At 43.9% G+C, this 10,129-nt stretch overlaps 1 long non-coding RNA gene across 4 annotated transcripts; it reads left to right on the top strand.

The window, feature by feature from the left end:
* The first annotated feature begins 1,330 nt into the window (after positions 1-1,330).
* On the top strand, positions 1,331-4,350 carry LOC123096470 (uncharacterized). Of its 4 annotated transcripts, XR_006446612.1 has the most exons (6): positions 1,331-1,608; positions 1,704-1,749; positions 1,828-2,771; positions 3,385-3,457; positions 3,551-3,618; positions 3,964-4,350. It is a non-coding gene; the product is annotated as an uncharacterized lncRNA (long non-coding RNA). The 4 variants fall into 4 exon arrangements; XR_006446609.1 differs by having other exon boundaries at positions 1,828-3,457; positions 3,554-3,618; XR_006446610.1 differs by having other exon boundaries at positions 1,828-3,457.
* Positions 4,351-10,129: the final 5,779 nt, after the last annotated feature.

The raw sequence follows: 10,129 nt of genomic DNA, 5'->3' as shown, positions 1-10,129 counted from the left end.
CAACATCGAAGCGCTCGCGAGAGGGGATGAGGGGGGAGGAGACATACCTGCTTGAGATGGCGGGAACCACTGGGCCACTTTTTCGTCATGGATTTGGTTGCCATCACGCCATATAGATTGGATCCGGCCGCCGTGCCGTGGTTGGAGTAGCTGGCTGGAGGAGGGTGGAGCAGCCGGGCCGGAAGGACGTGCGGCACCAGTTTGGTTGCGCACATGGGAGATGGAGGGACGGCGTGAGGTAAGACGGGGGCCAGCGCGGCCGTGGGGACGGGGGCTCCGGGAGGTGGCCGAGATGATGGTCGTGGGCGCAGCCGCGAGGTGGGCGAGGAAGACGAGCGTTGATTGAGGGACTCGATCGGAGGGGGTCCAATCTCCTCAGGCGTCACCACCTGACGTGCGGCATCATCCTCAACACGGAAACGCTGACCAAAGAGCACACCGATGAGAAAGAACAGCAGATTCTGGAACCAACGAACAAAGCGGTAGCGACAACACCATGTAGATGGGAGAAACTCCAGAAAACGCGCGAAAAGCGGTACCGATAAGAAAGGATAGCAAGCTCTGGAGCCTTGGTCAGTCAAAGCGGCAGCGACAGCAACGTCTGAATGCAACGATCGAAGCCGCACTGCTGTCTACGGAAGGAAGACGACACCGCATAACAGATAGACACCGAGCAAAAAACACTAAACGAGCCAACGCAAGCCCTACACACGTTCAAAAAATTTGAAACTGAAACTTAGATACACCACGCAGTCGTACACGGTAATTTCCCAAAAAAATACACGTGCCATGTACCGGATTACCAGAGGGTCACTTTCAGCCAAGTGGTTAAATCTCAAGGCGAAAACATCCCCAGATATAGGGGTTTGGGTATTTGCATCCATCTCCACTTAAATCACCATGTGATGTGGTAAATAATTTAGGTAATCCACTTCCTTATTGGCCAAAGATGGTCAGCTCATCGGAAGCCTCGTTGCACTTAGCAAGCACCTGAGAACCATCCTTACAGAGGATGTTCCGGGCTGAGTAGTAGTGTCACTACAACAAAATAATCGCGTAGGGTCACTTTTTTTTACGCTATTTATATTCGTCTCTATGGCAAGGACACTAACATGCTAAAGACGCTTCCTGAGACGTTTACATAAGCATCCCAATCTTATTTTTAGAATGATGCATTTATACAATAAATTTATATTCTTAATTAACTTAGAGGCGATTTGTGAGACGATTTGTTAAGCCCGCGAGATATTTGGCGCTCGCAAATTCATTATTTTACCGCTTAAAGACTTCCCGCGGCTTTTCGTATTTTATTTTGCTAGTAAGATACTCCGTGTAATCCTCCCACACCCCGTCTTTCCAGTTTCCACCTCCCACAGAAATCCCAATCTGCGCCGCCACCAAAGCCTAGCCCCCGCGGCAGTTCTCGGCCCGGCCCTGCCCTCCGGCGCCAACTCCACCCTCGGCCGGCGACTTCCCATTCTCCTATGTCGGCATCCTCGCTGGTCGGAGCCCCGCCAGCCGTCGGCGTACTCCCCGTTGCCACGTCGCGCCCCTCCCAACTCTCATCGCCACAGCGTCCCGCAAGATGGGATCCGCCATGTCAAGAAGGTGCTCCCTCGAATCCCATCTCTTCTACAGTTTTTAAATTAAATCAATCAACGCAGCTCCTTAGTTGACACATCCCACGCCTCTATCAATCACAGAACTGATCCTGATGCATCAGATCTCATGAAGTAAATCTCGATGGTGGTGTGTCCTGCAGCTTGACAATTTTTTTTATTTTGCATCTCACTCTGCAACTTACTAATTTCGTTTGTTCCTTTTTAGGGGGAGAAGGAGCGAATACATTAATCAGGTGCAGGTTCGAATGACTGGCCATTAAGTAGACTACTTTTACTCTCTGTGGGAGAGTTCCAGTTTAAGTTGCAATTCCAACATGATTTGTACGTTCATTGTTTGATGATGTATAGTTTTAGCTTCCAGAAACTAGCATCACTTTCGCCTAGTACTTACGAAGCAAAAATGACATATCTATGTGGGTTTTTACTTTATAGGTTCTGGCTTCACATGACTTCGTGAGACTGACAAGGCATATTTTTTGGTCCACCACTAATGGCTAGTGCGATTATTTTCATGGATTTTTGCTTACTTTAGCTCGGTAGATGCTCAGTATTTGTCTTACTTGTACCATTTTGGGAAGTGTTTATTGCATCTTAATTAGGCATGAGTAAGATCAGAACAAGCCAAGTTATGTACAATTTGAAAAAGATCCAAACTAGATATAGTTTTCCGCTCAGTTTGATCCAGTACACCTGGTCAGGCAAATTGTGGTTCGCCAACCTATCTGATATAGCCTTGAAACATTCTGATTTTACACAAGTCAGCTAGGGCATAGGGAAATGCATGTTAGTATCTGACAATGGAGGATGCGACTCACTGTTGAGTCAACAAATTGACCAGATCAACGCCCTGTTACACACAGCTGCCCTATACCTAACCCCTGAAAGAAACAAAAAAAAGTTGTATCCCTCTCCCCAGATACGGCGCATCCATGGCTCCTGACGGGGATAACTTCCGACATTGATACTTCCATGACATCTGGGTGATGCCGCTCGCTACCAACCAAAGTCCCCCTGCCCCCATCGGAAGATGCAGCCGATACCACTACCTTGCAGCCATAGATTGATTCCTTCCTGCGCTGGCAGGCTAGATGTTGAAGGAGGTAGCGGAGGTGCAGCCGTGTGTCCATCCTCTCCTATGGAAGGCACCTGGTACAGTGGTACCCCATGATCCTCCTTCCAATTGATATTTTTATTGTCAATTTGTGTTTGCCCCCAAACATTTTTTTCCTTCTTCAATAAGTACAACTCCCATGAGCGATTGATCAGATCTTTAATTTCGGTTGTTGGTTGAGTTCACCTTGTTATGTATCAGAATTAATGATGGGATTCATGTTTTTGTACATATCACGGAGGATCTAGTATGATAATATTAATACTTCTACATAGTATTACCTCACCTTCCATACCATTGTCCACTTGTTTTGTGCTACTATCCAATGGGGGCACGTTTATTTTGTTGCCATGTCACGTAAGAGTATAATATACTTATGATATATCCGAGAGTGTATATAAAGACTAGATTTTGTAGTATGTTAAGGTGATCAAAGTTTCTCTGTGTTACCTTTATACATGACAACAGATTATAATGCTGCCAAATTTATGTGGGCTATAACCAAACAAAACACTGCAATTTCTTTCTGGCAACAGTTTAGCTGGTCAATTTTATACAGATTGTAATAATATAAAACTGATGTGGGCTTTAACCAAACCACATACAATATTTTTTTTTCTGTCCGCACATTAACTGGTCATTTTTATACAGATTATAATATTGTCAAATCGACGTGGGCTATAACCAAACATCACTGTGATTCTTTTCTTTCAGCAAACAGCCAGTAAGTTTTTTATTGCATTGACACTATCATAAGAGACAATGTTTTCTTACTGTTTTCGGATATTTGAGGATTTAACATTATGGAAATGTTCAGCAGATGATCTTTTGCAAGTGAAAAGAATACATATTTATAAGGAGCAATCAATGTGGGACCAATACAAGGTGTGTGATTTATCCATGTTCCAACCTTTTCTGCTGACAAAGATGGTTCAGAATAATGTAGTCGTCATCTGTTTGACAGATAAGCTGCATTATCTCTAGATCAGCTGGCTCAAACTTCTTTGTTGTGTCATCCCCACTAGTGTAGAGTTTCTATTGGACGGAAGATTACTAGTGTCGACAAGCATAACCAGTCAATCCTAAGAAGTCTTACTTCTATAGAGAAGAAACACACAAATTATAACTATTCTTTGTGAAATCAATGTATATTTCTTATTTAAAATTATCTAGCTCTGCTTCTCTATATTTCCCTTCACCTTTTCTGATGGTAATGTGCTCTTATTGCAGGATTTAGAGGACAAAACTAATTATATGGACAGATTATAACAGGTTTTATATCGGAAATAATCTTGAAACGTGCAAGGGAATCTTCACATTTTTCTAGAAGTCATTTCCATAAAAGCTGCGAAAGCCGTCAAGCTGATGTACCAAACTAGCTATAGAATTTTTAGATAGATTTCCACTGAGAATTTCCATTTTTTTCTCAAATTGGTTTCAACTTTTAGATAGTTAGAATTAGAATTAGAAGTTTATTTTCTAGTGACATACACATTATTGTATGAACGTGCAGTTCACTGGTAAAGTATCAATACCCTTTGTAATAAAAATAGTTGTAATGGCTTGCACATTGCTACTTGTTTTGCTGTGTTGATTATGAGAAACCTTTTCAGTTAATTATGAGAATAAGATGATTGCAATGCAACAATGGTGTTGGATAATGCCTACACAACTACATTATTTGATGATCTGCATGTGCAGCAGGGCATGATAAAACAATCCAATTCAAAATAATGAAATACAACGATGTACGATGTCATACGGGCATGTCTAGCAGAACGTATATATTTGTTCAGACACGTTTTTGAGCGTGCCTATATAGCGTCTCAAGTCATGTAGACACGCTTTTGAGCGTCCTTATATAGCGTCTCATGTCATGTAGACACGCTCTTGAGCGTCCTTATATAGCGTCTCATGTCATGTAGACACGCCTATCAAGCGTGTCTAAATATTTGAGACGGTCCATGTGGAGACGTTCGAAGGACGCTTTACTAAAACGACTCTACAATTGGCTAGAGATGAAATACCACGTCACTAGCTATGTAATTTGACGTCTCTACTGGCAGGTTTTGTTGTAGTCCATAATGAGATAGGATGTCCTCCTCTGCAAATGCAAGATTGCAAAGTTTCTAGTACACGCACACACTTCTCCTCAATGCAAATGCAACATATGCATCCTGGAAGGCTTGATTGAGACATCTCTTGCATATAGATGTATGATATATCAAGACGATAATCACGCATGACATATATCTTGCTCCCCTAGGAATCGATAGTACTTTGTCACACAGGTTAGGTGAGGAGGACACCGTACTAGGAAGGTCGTTCGCCAACTCCTCCAATTTATTTGATATTGATGGGCAAAGTGTAATTCCCAACACAGTCGTGAGCCTGGTAAGAAGGTATTGTTGATGCAACTTCAGTGAGAAGAACCATAGTGGCATCTATTGTCGTTGTCTTCGTGGGCGTGATGGTAAATAGAATGACGGGTCATTTTGCAATATCATTCAAAAATATTAAAACGAACATGTTAAGCCGACATATTACACACCCTTAAAAAACGAGTTGGTCCAGCGTCTATCCATGGGCACTGCCGAGAAGTGTGAGAACCTAGGGGGGCATATCAAATAGCCAATACATTTATGGCTAATTTTTTTTAAATAATACATTTTTTTTAAATTACAGAAATAATACGCAAAAAAAAAAGATTTTTCAAAAATAATACACCATCGGCCTACTGCAGGCCGACTGGAGGCCCATCCGTTTGCTGCTGGCCGATTGGGCTGTCGGCCAGCAGATTCAAGCCCAGTCGGCCTCCAGTTGGCCGACAGGGTCCAGTCGGCCTGCAGTTGGCCGATAGGCCTGCAGTGGGCCGACTAGGCTCAGTTGGCCTGCTGTGGGCCGACTGATGCATGCCTATTTTTAATAATACACGCGAATATTTTTTAAAAGTATATATTTTAACACGTTATGAATACATGGTAACATTTCTTCAAATACATTTTTAATGGAAATACCATTTTTTTAAACCACACAACATTTTTTTAAATGCTTTTCTGAAAATTTCACAAACTTTTTTTAGAAACACGCGAATATTTTCTTAAAATGTCATGATCCATCTAAACATTTGTTAACCCACGTGATATGTGAGTATATTGATTGTAATATCATCTTATATTATGGGATGAAGGGAGTACCATTTTGTAGAATGTCATGGATATTTTTTGGAAACACGAGAATATTTCCAGCAAAGGTGATGTACATTCATTTAGTGGCACCAACCATTTCTTATCATATTTTCCAAAAAAATTGCATGCATTTTTTGAAAGGCGGGAACTTTTTCCATTGTGATGAACATTTGTTTTGAAAGTTATCGACATTTCCAAACTGCGCTTTTCGCGCCATCCATTTCCCGCCACCCATTTCCCGCCACCATTTCCCGCCATCCATTTCCCGCCACCTATTTCCCGCCACCCATTTCCCGCCAAACAATTTCCCGCCACCCGTTTCCCGCCACCCGTTTCCCTCCTCCCATTTCCCGCCAACATTTCCCGCCATACCGCAGTCGTTCTTTCCCGCCATTTTCTCGTCTCTATCTATAAAACCCCCTTCAGACGGAGCTGGATAAGCATTGCAGTGTAGTGTAGTTGAGATGTCCCATTATCCTTTCGATCGTAGTTTTCACCCTGGGATGAGCAGGACTCTTCTGAAGCTAGCTACCGATTTCAGGATGGATAGTAGGATAGTTCCATGGGACGAACTCACCGGTAGTGACACCATAATGAATGAGTTGGCTCACCAATTACGTAGTTCTGGGTGGCCTGAAAGGACCTATGAGGAGGTACGTAAAGAACTTCTTAGGTTGCATGACAGGTGGAAGAAGGTAGTGGTGCCGAAGAGTGAAACTTTCAGAAGGATTGCAGCAAATAATCCATGTTTATGGACTGAGGAGAGCGAAGACGAAGATGATATCTTCATGCCGCCGCTTCCGGGTTCTGCATCATCGAAGGGCAAGAGTTCTTCATCATCGAAGGGCAAGGTTTCTGCATCGTCGAAGGGCAAGAGTTCTTCATCGTCGAAGGGCAAGAGTTCTGCATCGATCGAGGATGACGATGATGACTTCATGTAGTTTTTATGCTGTATGTTGTGAGTTCAGTTACGTGCCATTTAATTTGGATGTAGTTCTATCTAGTTGTTTGTAATGTCTCGTTGTATGAATATTATGTTCTATCTAAATATGATCTTGTAGAGTAGGCATATGTCTCGTAGATAAGTACATAGTCATTTGTCTTATACATAGAATAGACATAAGTTCTCACACAGAAATAGATGGTAATGTCTCTACTGATACATAGGAGCGGCAAAGACGACGTCTGGCCTGCCGGGGAGGCGGATCTCGAATGACAAATGCATCACATATAACTCGGTTTCCTGTAGCAATGCAACTGAACAACCCTTTTCCATTCCCATTCGCTCAGCATTTCTTGAATCTTGCCATCATCAGTTATGTCAATCAATTTTCTTTCTCCAGGGCCATCCGAATGCTTCCTGCTGACGTAGTACACAAAATCGTCTTCCTTCAACCCTTGCTTCAACATGAATTTAGTCTTCAACCAATCAAAAGTGAGGTCCACTTCACTAACTTGCACAACACTTGGAGACAAGCCTTGGACATGAACAATAGGGCTAAGCACCCACTGAGTACTCTCAGCCATCTGCAATACACAAATCGCATTGAGTACCTACCCTACCCCTTAATATCCCCACTAACAAATATTAGACATGTCTATATATTACGAAGCTATATATTACAGAATATTAACGGAGCAACTAATACAATTCACCCTCCTACAATTATATTACGAATATTTGCCGTAGCAACTACAAATATTGAAAGATTAATTAGTTGACATCTAAAAATATTAACAAAAACTACCGGAGCACGTACGAAAAATAAAATGTGGGCTTAAATATACCCTTGAAGCGTGCGTGCGAAGGATGAAGGACGAACGGCGGCCACCAAACTGCCGGTGCTCCGGCTCGAACGAAGAACGACGAACAACAGCTTCACCTCCACCACAGTGCTCCAATTTACCACCAGCACACTGCAATGCTTATGCAGCTCCGTCTGAAGGGGGTTTTATAGGTAGAGAGGAGAAAATGGCGGGAAAGAACGGCTGCGATATGGCGGGAAAGGGTTGGCGGGAAACGGGTGGCGGGAAAAAGTTGGCGCGAACATATCAAGGGCTGTACCACTGGACGATGTCGAAGAAGAGGTCCAGACGATAGTGATCGTCCAAAGGTGGTCACGTCGTCGTACAGTTCGCGTGTCAAGGTAGCCTGCAAATTTCCATGACGATTAATAATGTCTGTCTCTTGCACGTCAAAGTATGTGACAACATTACGTAAAGAAAAAATATCTTACCGCGTACTGCCTAGAGCCCGAAGTATCATAGCTCGGGTACATATCCGACGGAGTAGGATCCGGTAACTCCTCTGGGTGGGAGTACTCAACAATGCGTAACCGTGTTCCGGTCATGTAGCGCCGCAAATAGAGATTGAATTCATCGAGATCGAAATTGTGATTCTCGTGCCATAGATTTGTGTTTGCTGTCTCCCATTCTATAACATACGGCTCTAGTCTAACTAGCCATTCAGCAGCTGTCCTGTTCATGCCCTTCCTTGTCGTCCTAAAATTGTGGTGTGTGTTCAACAATTACCTAAAGCTTCGAATGGAGTACTATGAAAGAAAATGCAACATTAAAAAACTGGTTAATACCTGTGGATGTGTGCTGGCACCGGGTTCTCTATAGGGGGAGGTAGCTCCAACTGCAGAAGACCAAATTGCCTCATAACCCTCTGTTGTGCCATCTCCTCGACGAAGACATCGAAGATGATCTTCGATTTTGTCATCCAGTAATCTCGGTCCCTTGTGCATAGCACAGACATACCAGCAGGGTATCTCGCTTGTATGGCTGCTTCCGTGTAGGGCTGCCAGATTACCCCGGTGTACGCATCGAACTGCTCGTTCAATGCTGTGTACGCCTTCCTGGTCTGATCACTAGCAAAGCGTCTCTGCAGAGAATAAAAGTTAGTAGCCGCTCGCATCGATCGATCTCTTGTGCAGAAAAAGTTGCATTAAACTACAACACGGTGCATACCTTGCGACGAGTCCAACACAGACCGAAAGTAGGCATGTCGATGCCCTCAACATCAAACATGGCGTCTATAGGCTCATGAACCCGTACATCTGGTCGCCATATAGAGAACCTCTCCCACGACCACAGCTGTAGGAATAGAGGGCATCCAAGAAGGGCTGGCTTTCTCGATGTAAGCTGGCAACCGTTGCACATACCTCGGTATGTAGCCGCTAACACCGCCAAACCCCAACTCCTCTGTCTGATCTGATCCGCCGTCTGAGCGCTCGCTATCTCGAGTGCCATAGGGATATAGAGGGCGCTGATAGTGGTGACATGGTTCTCCGTGAACATCACCTTGCCGAAAAGCCACAGTAAGTAGGCCTCGAGGCTCCGAGTGATCTGTTCCGCAGTCAAGGGCGCCCGGAAGTTCTGGATCTGCATTAAGCGAAGAGAAAGTTTTAGTAAGCCGCAATTATTTTCTGTACAACTTTATGCGCGATAACTTGAAGAGAATAGGTAGGGGAAATTACCCGGAAATTTAGCAACCACTCATACTTAGGTCCGTGATGCTCCCATACCGGATCGGGAGCATCCGGAAAAACACCGTGAAAACGTTCTGTGAGAGCTCGCTCCCAACCAGCCGGTGCGTCCAACGGTCCTACGGCATGACCTGCCAACGGTAGTCCCAGCAAAAGTGACACATCCTCCAGAGTAGGAGCCATCTCTCCCCATCTGAAGTGAAACGTGTGGGTCTCTGGCCTCCAACGGTCCACTAAGCAGCTCAGCAAAGACCCATCGATGGCGACGCGTTTCTCACCCGGGATAGACTCAACCAGACGCGCGAAAGGTAAAAGGCCGGCCCATTTCAACCTTCATCAGAGAACTTTTCAGTTACTGTCTCCCATTTCAACCATTAATATGCATGTCAGTGTGCAAATTAATAAAGCACGTACCGCTGAAGCCATCCTGAGTGTATCTTCCAGTTTTCCTTAGGAGTGCGAGTGACGAGAGGCTCAAGCTTGCGCTCATATCATATCGCACCACGATGACCCTTATCAATGTCCCCATTCAGCAACCACAATCCCGACATTCCTGCACTTACAAAATTCAGAACAAAGTGCCACACTTAATAAAAATTCAGAACATAGTACCACACTTAATAAAAATTCATAACATAGTGGCACACTTAATTAAAATTCATAACATAGTGGCACTCTTAATAAAAATTTAGAACATAGTGTCACACTTAATAAAAA

The sequence above is a fragment of the Triticum aestivum genome, chromosome 4D, assembly GCF_018294505.1.
Source record: "Triticum aestivum cultivar Chinese Spring chromosome 4D, IWGSC CS RefSeq v2.1, whole genome shotgun sequence".
Lineage (NCBI taxonomy): Eukaryota > Viridiplantae > Streptophyta > Magnoliopsida > Poales > Poaceae > Triticum > Triticum aestivum.
Note: the sequence above shows the minus strand (reverse complement) of the source record. Positions and strands in the feature narration are given on the sequence as shown.